The sequence below is a fragment of the Nothoprocta perdicaria genome, unplaced genomic scaffold (assembly GCF_003342845.1).
Source record: "Nothoprocta perdicaria isolate Ctin4 unplaced genomic scaffold, notPer1 scaffold_137, whole genome shotgun sequence".
Classification (NCBI taxonomy): domain Eukaryota; kingdom Metazoa; phylum Chordata; class Aves; order Tinamiformes; family Tinamidae; genus Nothoprocta; species Nothoprocta perdicaria.
In genome coordinates this window covers 78,926-92,675 of record NW_020454505.1, presented here as the reverse complement: position 1 = coordinate 92,675, position 13,750 = coordinate 78,926, and the positions used below count along the sequence as shown (strand labels likewise).

General features: G+C 38.8%; 1 protein-coding gene across 1 annotated transcript in view; it reads right to left on the bottom strand.

Annotated features, from left to right (window-relative positions):
• Positions 1 to 3,015, bottom strand: part of TRPC4 (transient receptor potential cation channel subfamily C member 4) — a 120,848-nt gene extending 117,833 nt beyond the window's left edge. The window contains exon 1 of the mRNA XM_026033939.1: positions 2,988 to 3,015. The gene's annotated coding sequence lies outside the window, so the exon portion shown is untranslated. The remainder of the gene's footprint in view (positions 1 to 2,987) is intronic.
• Positions 3,016 to 13,750: the final 10,735 nt, after the last annotated feature.

Genomic DNA, 13,750 nt, shown 5'->3' with positions numbered 1-13,750 from the left:
ATAGCTTGAATAGCACYGGGCCCAGYACTGWCCCCTGGGGGACACCACTGGCCACAGGCCTCCAACTGGACTTKSCCCCGTTTATCACCACCCTCTGAGCTCTACCATCCAGTCAGTTCTCAATCCACCTCATTGTCCACTCATCTAACCCACACTTCCTCAGCTTTCTCATGAGGATGTTACAGGAGATAGTGTCAAAAGCCTGGTTGAAGTCAAGGTAGACATCATCCATGACTCTCTCCTAATCCTGTTTTCTGGAAGGTATGATTCTAGGTTTTGCAGTCCCTATGAAAAGTCTAACTTTAGAAATGGTTGGAAAAACAAGCAACAAAAAAAAAGATTAAATGTCTATCTTTAAGTGCTTTCTAACTTAAGGATATCTCTGCTTGTACCAGTGCTGATAGAAGATCCTTCCYCTTAAGGAGATAAGATGCTGATGTTCTTATTTCCGGCTAATAGTTTTATTATATTCTGGTATCCATAAGCCAACAAATCCCAGTTGAAATTCTTCCTTATAGAAAGGATTATCTCTGTTTTACAGATAGAGGCTGAGGCAGAATCTGTATTAACTTGCCAGGGGCACAAAGRCAGCTGATGGCCCAGTGGGAGGCAAACTTTTCTCTCTAAATTCTTAGTCCAAAGGTGAAAGGCAAGACCATCTTTCATTTGACTTAAAATGTTTACTGCCATTTGGATAAAGAAATGGGCAAGGAGAACTGCGAGAGTCCTGGAACCTCCTGTTAAGAATACTGACTGTGCCATGTGCTTCTCATTACTCCAAGTAGCCCTGTCCTCTACTTTCCTCCTCCACCCAACTTGAACCCTAGTACCTAAATCCCCCCAGGGAGGTACAGTCCTTCGGCTTATTTCACACTCAAAGCCTACAATAAATTTATGAGGATGATTTGTTGTATTTGGTTGAATTTAAAACAACCAGAAACATTTGAGTATGTGGTGCTGAGGAAGCATAATTAAAAAAATAGCAATCCAGTAGCAGACAGAAACAGCAAAGGAAAATAGTTATTACCCAAGCAGATCTGTTTCTCCAACTGTAAATTAGCCCAGAAAACAAAATTACATTTTATTACAAGAGTGGACCATCCACACTAGATGAAATTTTCCAGGCACGTCATCATCTTGCAGGAGCCAAGAACTCAATCGCTATCACTAAACAATGCAGTGAAGCCTGGACAAAGCTAAAGAAACCTTAGAAAGCTGGAAGGGAGAACATAAAAGTGTAGAATGCTAGCTGTCCAGATGTGCCAGTTTCTGGATGAATTTAGAACTGCATATTTTACAGCTTTGCTTGAAATAGAATTCCAGCTCTCTGATATTTTCTACTGAATGTGACTTTAAGAATCTTTACTGTGTTTGTGGTGGCCTGTCACTTGAGAACTGCTTCAGAGAGGGAACTCCATGCTGGACTCCCCTCAGAGGACAGGGTGACCTTAACTGGATCTAATCTTTTTKCCAGATCTCTGCTGAACACCCAGATCCTATCTACATCTGCAACTGCAAACACTCCAGGCAGGAAGACATGCACTTTACCAGCTAGATTTGTTTTCTAGGAGTGAGCATGAACAGGATATTTCCTCTTGGAAGGGTATGTGGAATGTGAAAGTATCTGGTTGAGGGCTACTCAGTGTAAAAGAAATAAGAAATAAGAAATAAGAAATAAGAAATAAGAAATAACAAATAACAAATAACAAATAACAAATAACAAATAACAAGGAAAGGGCTAAGTTAAACAGGCCAATAAACAAACCTGACCAGTAGGTGATAACAGAGGAAATAGTAAAGACCAGAACTCTTCAGTCACTCACTGATAGACCATTAAAGAAATTATGCATGCACAGCCTTAAAGAGGATCAGCCTCAACTGTGTAACTGACAAGAAGGAGGAAACAAGACAAAACAAATACACTGTGGGATTTGAAGGAGGACATAGGCACTATGGAACTCTGCATAGCATTGCAAGATGATAGGGGATGCTTAGGATCTTAAGGCCAAAATTGACAAAAGGGGACATTAAAGGTGATTAGGGGAGACACAAACATGGGACAATACAGAGAAGGGGAAAATCAAACAGCCAGCCACATTTAAGTGGACTGTGGGGCAGTGCACTTGTCTCACTGAGCCCTGCACTGATCACCACAATCTATCCTTTTTTAACCCTTTTTCTGTATAACTTGCTCTCAATCATCTCATGTGTGAGTACAAGGTCTGAATGCCAGCAACAGTAGACACCAGAGTGAGTGGAATCAAGTGCCAGCCACTGGCATTGAACCATGAGTCACAGTTTCCCATATGTCTGTGGTTCCAGAAACCAGAGGAAGCSAGTTTTGACTGCCAGCATCTGGACCCGGACTATGGGCCACAGGGTCATTTGCCTGGAGTGCCAGCAGCTGGAGGGATGGGGGTGCAAGACCAGCATGGATCTGTACGTGAGCAAGGCTGAAGGGCCAGTGATTGGAAGGACTTCAGTGTGATTTTATTTTCTTCTGTTTGTTTATATTGTAGATAATTTAACCGGATTTCCTAGAGTCTATATGTGTTATTCACTAGCAAGCCATCAACATGGACTAGATGGGGGAGTAGGAAGAAAACTTATATACAGAAAGCCTCAAAACCTGAGCTAGAAGTCGATAAAGGAGTCTGGGGTCCGGGCATGGATATGAGGCTGGCTGACAGCCCATGCTAGTATCCAAAGGATCTGTGATTGCGGGGGTGTTTGTGAGAAAAATGTGTAAGTGCATGCATAGCAAAACTGAGCTGGACACACCCATGAGTAAGAAGAATCCCATCTAATGGGTAAGGTAGCCAAATGTTCTGGCATGGATATAAGATGGGCTGAGAGCCCATGGCGATATTCAAGAGATGTGTGATTGTGGGTGTGTTTCTGAATCTACGGAGTGAGGGAATGTGTTTCACCAGTGAACTTCCATCCTCATCAATGGGAGAGGGACAACAGGCCTGGGCTATATGTACCTGTATTTATGTGAACGTTGTCACAGGCACTGCTCCGTTGGTGGCAGTCTGCCCAGCCATGTTCGTGTCCTCTGTATGGGCATGTGCACTCTGGGATACACACTCTGCACAAAGAAATAGCAGAAATGAGCAACTTTAATAAGCATACTCTCAGGGATTCATGCTATACAGCCATTACAAAAAATGTTGCGAATGCATGGGGCACTAATATGAAAAAAAAAAAATCACGATGTGCTTGGCTTATTAAAGCTATCTCATTTTCATCTAAAGAGTTTCATTGCTTTACATGAAGTGAAGCTTTAAGGGGCTCTATGGCTTCTTTACTGAATAGTGCTTGAACACTGGAACAAGTTGCCAAGAGAAGTTGTGGTATCCCCATCCTTGGAGATACTCATAACCATAATGGACATGCTCTTGGGCAGTCTGCTGTTGCTTGAGCAATGAAGTTGGACCAGATGATCTCCAGATTTTCCAACCTCAACCATTCTGTGATTCTGTGACCATAATTTCAGGACATTTTGTTGCCTAAAACAGCTATCTGTTTTACTGGGAAGAGGGAACTAGCAGAAATGGAAATACACAAAGATATGGGTCAGACTGAGTAATACATGCCCGAATTTAGCTCCCAAATTATGGATTGGATATGTACCTCCTGTGTATGCCCATGTTTTTCTTTTATTATAGAATCACAGTATAAAGGTAGCTTTTAATGCAACTGAAAAGCAAATTTCATTCAAAACATAAGTAATGTAGTCTATTAAAAGGAATTAAATCTGTATTCAGTGCATCTAACTTTTTTATCTCCAATAGCCATTTTTAGAGAATTTTTAATTGGCAGATTGCATTAACACATTTTTTTCATGCATTTCTTCCTTTATTATTAAAAGTGAAGGGACCTCTGAGTTCACCACACACGTGAATAAACTCCAAACTCTTGTTTCACAAAGACAAATACCTAGTTTCAGAGGCATGGTTCATTTCCCTCTTATGTCCATTCAAAAGGACAAAAATATATAGATATTTATAGATACTGTAAGACTCTGATAAGCACAATTGATGAATGTAGACACACAGAACTATATATAAACATATATATTCTTACTGTGAATGTGAAGTCTGATCGTGATTCTGTAATAAGTGCTTAGGAGATGCTTTTAAGGAGAATAAAATACATCAGAATAGTTGTACCTCTGTTCAGTTACTTGGCGAGCAAAGCATTGGTCTGGAACTCAAGCTACTCTTTGGTGTAATTGAGTGAGTCACCTCAGCCAGTGAGTCACCTGCAGAATAAGGACTGTGGAATTGATGTACTTGGGGACAAGCACCATATATAGAAGAGTATTATTCTCGTTTCTTTTGATGGAATATTGTCCAATATTGCCCTTACATAATTTAATAAGTGTGATCTGTTTCAAAATGCAAAGTTAGTATTCACAGGCTAGATTTAGGATAAGGCCATTGGACCTATTTGTATGCATGTTGCCACTGCACACAGGCATACTGAACTAGCACAGCAGCTCTGTTTTTATTCAATTCAAAAATATTTTAAACACTCAAGAAATAATATCTGCTAAAATTGAGATAGTTTAAAATTCCTTTTAGACTGACATATGTAACATCCACAATGAGAGCCACAGTGTTATCGTTAAAGCACAGTAGAAAGTTTTCAAGAGTCTCCATTGATCTCTCAGTCTGTCCACGGAAGATCTATGCACATGGCAGCAATTAACTTTAATGTATCATTTTTTTTTTGAAAAAGTATATTTGGACATTTTGTTCACTACTCTCTTTGAACTATTAATTGAAATTTCTAATTGTAAGTGTAGTGAAGAATCACCCTCTTTGATTGTATTTTGAGAATAATTTGGATAAATGTGTCATCAGTAACACAGTGTTACAGGCATGCTTTTTATAAATATATTTCTTGTGGTCAGATGGTATCATCTCCCTTTATAAAATAAAGATAGCTCCTACAGTCTGAAATGTCTGTGAAGAACTGCTCTTAATGCTACCATCTTTGAGAATACAGGCCAGTAATTGGTCACACAAAATCTTCAAGGAATTTAGGTCATAATATAAGCTCAAATTAACTTTTGAACAAATAATATTAAGGAAGCATCCACCTCAGAAAAAGCAATTTCTTACCAGATTACAATTACCTCTAATTAAATGCAATCAATATAGCTTTAGCAGTCTTGATAAGTATTAGGTCACATAAGAAATAGAAAAGTGGGAAAATAAACATATTCTTTCTTTTCCTTCCCGTGCATCATAGATTACTTTTCAAGTGTTCACATTTGAAGACATCGARTTGTGACACCAAAGGAGTTCCATGTGGCTCACAAACTCCAAGTAATGATAGGAAAGAATCTTTGGATAAATTCCATGGGAGGAATTTTTGGAGGACACTCACTGTGCCATAGCACACATATCTGAAATGCATAAGTAGATGTCCATACTATTGCGGGTATTCAAATATTTGCTTGTTCATTTTTTTTCATACCTACAATGCAGGTAAAAAAGGATTAAAATGTTATGTGGTTATTTCATCTTTACCTTGGTCAGTGCATAGAACTTTTCAAAATTACAGACCAACTGCTGTTGTCTTATGAAACATTTAAAAACTTCTAAAAAATAAGTTAGAAGGCCCAGAGATACACAGAAAGTCAGTTTAGTAGAAACTGCATCTGTTGATGAAGAAAAAATATCTTTCTTCTTTAGCAAGTGCTGCTAAAAGGAAGCTCTGCACAAAACAAATTTTCTTCTCTAAAATTGGTGTTATCAAATTCAGGAGAGAGCATCTTTTTTAAGCAATTATTTAGGTAAATATGTGTTGGAATTTGCAGCTGTGTGCAGGGACTTACCATCACCTATATGAACAGTATGGATGTGATTATTGTCAAATAAAGCTATATATCTTTTTAAGTTTGTTATTACCACTTGCTTTTTTTTTCTTTTTTTTTTAATGCATATTTAAACTGGTCTTGGGTTGAATAGTCTAGCAATTCTGTTTCTCAGTAATCTTAATATTAATGTCTCTGTCTATAAATAATAAGCGATACGATACCTTTTCTAAAAGCTCACCCCTTGGTTACACTGTGACATTTATTTTGACTTGGAAAGTATTCTTTTTTAAATAAAAATGGAATAGAACTTACAGATTATGAATTGCCTAACTGATATCGCCTACATACTGCGATACCACATACCTATATCTTATGATTTATTACACAGTTCACTGATGTAAGTCCAGTACAGTCTTTGGTCCGGACAGACTTTTGAGCAATGTATCTGTACTGTCTATAAGTTCTTAATTCTTTCTATGATACACTGAAAGCACWATGACATAGTGCATTACCCCTAGGTATTTTTCTTGTATTTGTATTTYCTTTTGTAAAGAATTTATAAAGATAATTTATAAAGAATTATCATTTTTATCAAAGACATTATTAGCTATACCTCCTCAGTGCATAGCCTGAGGATGAGAGTGAAGTAGAGCCTCACCTCCCTTACCATAAGCATTTCATTTCAGAAGGCTGAATCACTATCAGGCTCTGCCCTTGCTATGACTTCTATTGTTTTGATTGCTGTCTTCCCTTAATAACATTTATGATGAGTATTGTATCTTTGGCAGCTGCAACATCCAGATGCCATGCTTGGGAACACATTTCCAATAGTGCYGCCTATCTTTAGTTTGTTTCTCTATTAGCTGCACTCCTGGCTCTGCTGATGGAGCACAGAAGTGTATTTGGACCAGCAGATAGGATTGCTGTCTCCTACTGGATGCTGCTTGTCWATGACTCACTCTCAGTTCTCAAGAAAATACATTTATTTTAACTGTCATATACAATGTAATCGTTTCTGTTGGTAATTACTTTCAAAATGTATGCATAAATCCTTTTCATGATGATCATCCTTAAAATAGCAGTATGTTTACTAGTTTACTCCAAAGAGCAATTAAAAATTTGGATGTCTACTTTGTTCTTCTTCCTTGTAAAGTTAAATAAAATCTAGGGAATGCGTGACTGATCCTTGTCATATTGTCATTACTGTTAATAACAGCCATGCCATTAGAAAATATGATTCTTCAGGGTAAACAACATCTGTTTTGGACCATGGCAGAGAAATACAATGACATCAAGGAGAAAAAGGAGAAACTGGTTAATCAGAAATGAGAGCTCTTGACCACAGAAACAATAAGAGCTAAACCAAGGAGAGCTATTTATGAACTAATATCATGAGTTAAGCAGGTCAAGCATTATATTAGCCTGAGGCCTGGCAGGTCCTAGCCAGACTATGTATCTGTTACCAGAGCAGGAATAATGAACTATATTAATTGGTCACAAGGCCTTAAAAAAAACGAAATTGCAACACCCATTACAAGGAACTTCAGTTCACCAAAGGACAAAGCAAAGAAACAAGGATTAAGATTTACCCAAGGAAAACAAGAGTTTATAAAATAATACCTATAATAACAGTTATATTACTTATTTGTTTACCTCCAAAACTGCCAGGAAAATGCAAAGTAGGTCCCATTGTCACTTTGGCATCACGGCATAGTGAAAAAAAGAAGTGAAGAAAAGGAATCAGTATGAGGGAGAAAGGATAAAACTTAGCAACTCTGTTCTCCTTTGCACTCTTTTAGTTTGCCTTTCCTCCATGATGATTTATTGTCAAGTTGTCCAATTTTGGTGAGTTGATTTTATTAAAATATGGTGTGAATCACAGCAGAATTACAAGAGTTGAGTGAGAACTAAAAGGCTGAAATTGCCCACTGTGATGACTGTTAAGAAATAGACTCATTAAATAGTTTAACCCTGAAGATAGATAAGTATTAAATTACCTGATTAAAGGGCAATTACAATAAGTGTGGACACCCACTGGAGAAACCATGTCCTGTGGAAGAACCCTACTAACCCCCAGTAAGAAGGCAGACCCCAGATTCAGCTGCCCCCAAAGACCATCAAAGGGGAGCAACTCAACCACCATCCAGGAGGTTCACACCTTCATACAACATGTTGAGGAAGGAAACTCTTTCCCTAGAAAGCAGTGCAAACAAGGAGCAGTAAAGCCAACAGAGATACAGGACTTCTTACAAGATGCCGGGGAAAAAAGAACAGTGGGATTGTGTAAAAGTTATTATGGGATGTTCTAAGAGGATTTGAGAGATGTACAAAGCATTATGGGATGTTTAGCAAAAGAATGGCAGGCTGGGAAAGGGAGAGATGATCGTGGACTGAGAGGGACAAACATAGGAAAATAAAGGGAGAAAGAAATGGACTGCTCAAATATAAACAAGTTGTTGGTCATTGCCTGTTTATGATTACCACAGTGTATGGTGATTTTGTGCTTGATCATCACAACCTGTCCTACTTTCTCATTAAATCTCATTTCTAACTATTTCCTGCATGGTTGTGCTCTCCATTTTAAGTGCAGTTGTGAATGATAGTGATCTTCAATTTGGACCAGCAGGCGAGCAGCATAAGAGGTCTGAGTACTGGCTTTTAGAGTGGGACCATGAGTTTCAGGCTCGCATAGGTCCAGGTGGCAGCAACTGAAGAGCCCAGTTGTGGGTCTGGTAAAAACAGTGTACCGCCTGTGAGGATCTGTGTGGCCAACTGTGTTTGCAGGGCGTATGTATCTGTTCACAAGTCTCTCTCAAGAATACATGCTTAGTGTGGCTATGGGCTAGACTTGGGGACATATTCAYTGCAGTCCTGCATGCACTGACCATGAACCAGTTTGGTTTGGAACAAGAGGGACCCCCTGGATTCCATAACCAGAGTTGGCCACTTATGACAGTAAGGATTATCCATCACTGATACCCAAGAGAGAAAGCTGAAGGACCTCAAAGATGCTGCATTTGTGTGTGTTGCTATTTCATTCTTTTTCTTTTTTTTTTTTTTAATAAATGAAGCATGACTAAAACTTATCCGTGAGATCTTCTATCCATGTTACAATTTTCAGTTGCACTTTTTTTATTTCAGAAAGAGTAATGCAAATGTTTGATGTTCTTAGGGCTTGCATGGAGATTTGTTGTCAAACAGCATGACCTAAGTCAATAAAGAACAAGACTCAAGGCATTAATGGGATCAAGTGAGTATTTAAATCTTGGACTAAAACACATCAAAACCAGAATAAGTTTTACAGTGCAGGAGATGAGAGATGAGCCTTGCAACACAACACAAAATGAAAATCACAAAGACTGTTTTCACATCATAGAATCATTATGGTTGGAAAAGACCCTCAAGATCATCAAGCCTCACTGTAAGCCCTTCACCACCATGCCTGCTAAACCATGTCCCTAAATGCCTCATCTACACGTTTCTTGAACACTGTCAGGGACACCACTTCCCTGGGCAGTCTGCTCCAATACTGCAATTCTCTTTTTGTGTAGAAATATTTCCTAATATCTAAACTGAACTTCCCCTGGCACAACTTGAGACCATTTCTTCTCGACTTACTTTCATATAGTAGTGACAGAAGTTACTGACTTCATATGTAGTTACAAGATTATCATTCCTAATGGTATGCCAGAGATACTAAAAAACATAGTCTTTTTGTGTGTGTGTGTGTATCTTGTTTATAATTAAAAAAAAAAAAAAAAAAAAAAAAGAAACCCTAAAAGACTTAGAAAGCCAGGCTGTAAAGGTATACAGAGAAACATTGCCAAAGTTTGAAAGTTTGAAAATAGTTCAGCCACAGACTCCCTGTGTGGCTGTGTCCTTCCCAGCCTCCCTTATACTTTGGCTGCTTATATGTAATAACAAACACAGTGTTACAGAAGTGACAACCCTTTTGCATGTGCAAAGTTGTCAAATACTATTCTGATGAAAATCAGAACCTCTCTACTACACGGCTGGATTATGTTTTGGTCAATATCAACAAAGAAGTAATTCATTTTCTCTGGATTGCTTGACAGGAAAAATGTATATTGAAATTACATTTCAAGTTTGAGTTAAAAAAAGGGATTGTAACTTTCTGACACACCTAATTAGAGTGTAAAGCACAGAAGGGAACTGTGGTTTCTGAATGGCTCAGTGTGTAATCTTGTTCTTCTTGCAGTATTAAATGAGTCAGTAAATTTCTCTTCTCTTAAAGTCTATAATGGCTAAGGCTGGACTGAGATTTGTTTTTTAACAAAATCAAAATGACAAGTTCAGCTGGATAGAGAACCACTATATTAAAAAAAAAAGAACAGTGAAAGCCCCAGTGAATAATGAAAGTCCTTGTACAATTTACCTTAGATACATATGCTGCAGTGTTTTAATACATGGATASGAATTAAAACAAATGATTACTAGAATTAGCAAGCACTTCCGGAAGATAACGATTCAGGTTTTACAGAGCTATTTGATCTCCATTTCAAATAGCAGAATGAAAGTTATGCTCCTAGCACTGACATAGTCTTCCATAAACAAATAGAAGTTATTTTATAAATCTTCTTTTCTTGTCTAAACTTAAATGAGTTATGACCAGTTACATTTCCATATGTCTCAGCTACCAAGCTGGCTACAGGAAAAAGAAAAATACAATAATCTGTAAGTCTTACTCTATTGTTGCARGAGATATAAAACAGGGAGCAAAACAAAGAATTTGGTATCATGGTTTAATATGTCCATTTTTTGTGTCAGATGGAATTTGCTTCATTCATACTAATGGAAATTTATGTGTGTCTTTGGGTTCAGAGTGACAAAGGATTAAACAAACATTCCTGGTCTGCTCATCATAAAAGGGAGCCAGTGCTACTGGAAAACATTCAGAGAATGACAGCAAGATGCTTAAATTTAGAGATCAGCTTCCAAAATGTGAATGACTAAGTTACAAATCTCTAGTTTGCAAAGGAGTGACAAACAGAAAATGTAATACAGGTCCATGTAATTATGGGTGGTAGGATCAGGTCAGATGAGAATTATCTCTTCACTCTCTCTTCAGGTACTAGCTCTAGAAGCTCTTAAGTGAAGGTAGAAAGAGTGGGGTTCAAGACAAGCAGGATCCAGTGACTCTTCATTCAGTGACTTCAGCAATTCATTGCTGAGGGATTTGGTAGATGCTAAAAGTGCGGATGGGTTGCACGGAAGACTGGATGAGCTCACGAAAGAAAAATCCACTGAGGATTATCAAGCAAATTGAAACCATATCAAGTCAAGGAAGTCCCTGACTTTGAAGCAGTCTGGGAGAGCACTATAAGAAATGATCGTATGTACTTCCTCTATTAATATACTCCGACCTAGAAATTGGCTATTGGCCAGTTTCAAATACTAGACTTGAAGGAGTTTGATCTGATGCACCAAGGCTTTGACTAAAGTAAAGTTATTATCTTCAACAAGGATAGTTTTCTTCGTTTTAGGAAATTTCACAGAATCACATGATGGTGGAGGTTGGAAGGGACCTCTAGAGATCATCTAGTCCAACTCTCCTGCTCCAGCAGGGGCACCTAGAGCACATGACGGAGTCACATCTAGGTGGGTTTTGAAGATCTTCAGAGAAGGAGACTCCACAAATTTGTTATTATTTACCAAATTTTATCCTACCATAGCTTTTGTTCATTGATTGAGTTTGCAATGTTGCCAAGTATTGAKATCTACATACTATTAAACTGAAAAATCAACACTCCCCTACAAAGAAATAACATTTCTACCTCACTTTGAAAAACACAAAACGACAAGAACAGTTAATACTTGAGATAAGACACTTTCATTTTGAAAGTGAAAGCAATATGAAGGCCAGGGCTTGGATAAAGGAAGATTATCCCTGAGTGGAGGAGGATTGAGTTAGGTATCACTTAAGCAAACTGGACATCCACAAGTTCATAGACCCTGATGGGATGCACCCTTATGTGTCTAGGGAGCTGTTCAGTGTCCTTGCTAGGCTACTCTTAATCATCTTTGAAAGGTCATGGCAGTCAGGAAGACTGGAAGACTGGAAGACTGGAAGAAAGCAAGTGTCACTCCTATCTTCATGAAGGGCAAGAAGGAAGACCCAGGGAACTACAGGGCAATCAGACTCACCCTGGAAAGATGATGAAGCAGCTCATTCTGAACACCATTTCCAGGCACATGAAGGACAACAAGATCATCAGATTCATGGCACAGATTCACAATGTGTAAATCAAGCTTAGTCACCGGAATGGCCTCCTAAAACCTGGTGGGTAAATTAGGAGATGGCAATGGATGTTGTCTATTTTGTGTTCAACATGGTTTTTGGCACTGTCTCTCACTACATGATGATAGACAACTTGTGAGCAAGAGAAGCAGAAAATTAGGTGGATTGAGAGACATCTGAATGGCAGAGTTCAGAGGGTTCTGATTAATGACATGAAGTCTAGTTGAAGGCTAGTAAATAGCAGTGTACATCAACAATACAGGGTCAATACAGGGTCTGCTAATACTGGATTAACCTCTGCCAGTTTTGCTGATTATACAGAACTGGGAAGAGTAGCTGATACATCAGAGAGCAGTRCTGCCATTCAGAGGGACCTCAACAGACTGGAGAGACGGGCARAGGGACCTCTTGGAGTTCTGCACTTAGGGATAAATAAGATTAGGCACCAGTATGGACTGTAGTCTGATCTACTGGAAAACAACTCTGCAGAAAAGGATGTGGGAGTCCTGGTGGACAGCAAGTTGGCCATGAGCCAGCAATTTGCTCTTGTGGCAAAGGAGTAAGCATGAAATGCAATAGGAATTTGCCAGCAGGTTGAGGGAGGTGATCCTTCCCTTTGACTCACCCCTGGTRRGGACACATCTGAAATGTTGGGTCCAGTTTCAGGCTCCTCAGTCCTAAAGAGATATGGAGATGGTTCAGCATAGGGCTACTACAATGATTAAGGGCCTGGAGCAACTCTTACCAGCCAGAAGGCTGAGACAACTGGAAACGTTCAGCCTGGAGAAGGGGGAACTGAGGGGGTTCAGAAGGGGACTGAGGGAACTGAAGGCATTTCAACCCTGAAGGGAGAGTATAAGGAAGATGGAGACAGCCCTCTTCTCAGTGATGCCCAGTGACAGGACAAAAGGCAACAAGCACAGACTGAATCACAGGAAGCTCCATCTAAATCTGAGAACTTTTTTACAGTGACGGTGACAGCACTGGAACAGGTGGCTCAGAGAGGTCCTGCTCTAGGTGACCCTTCTTTAGCATACAGGTGGGCCTAGATAGTCTCTCAAGGTTCCTTGCAATGTCAAATGTTCTATGATTCTGTGAATTGATTTTCTGTGAATTATTTTATTTGAAAATACTTATTTCCTTTGCCCAGCTTCATTTAACTAAGAGGATACCAGTCATTTTAAGAGATCTCTAACTTCTTTTTTTGTTTGTTTGTTTGTTTGGATTTGCTTTTGTTTTATTGCCAAGACTTTGGGTAGACCTTAGTCTATTTTGCTTTATATTYAACAACAAGAGACTATTTTGAGAATTAAAGACCATTTGGATTTTTGCATTACTGAAATGCATGATATCACGCATTTGGTTCTCAACAACTACCAAGACTGCTGCATTTCAGCAATTATATCCATGGTACTATATAGCTAACTTTTGGAACCTGGTGTCACTCAGATAATGTTATCTCAGGCTCTAGTGATATCATCACAATCTGTTTTTCTCTGTGCTTTCCCAGGCCACTTTAAGTATATTCCCACATACCCTTTGATGTTTTTTTCATACAAAATCTCAAAGATGCGGAATGGTAAAATGTTCCATCCTCAAGTGCCAATACTCCAATAAAGCAGCCTGTCCCACCACTTTTAATCTCCTTCAATTTGAAG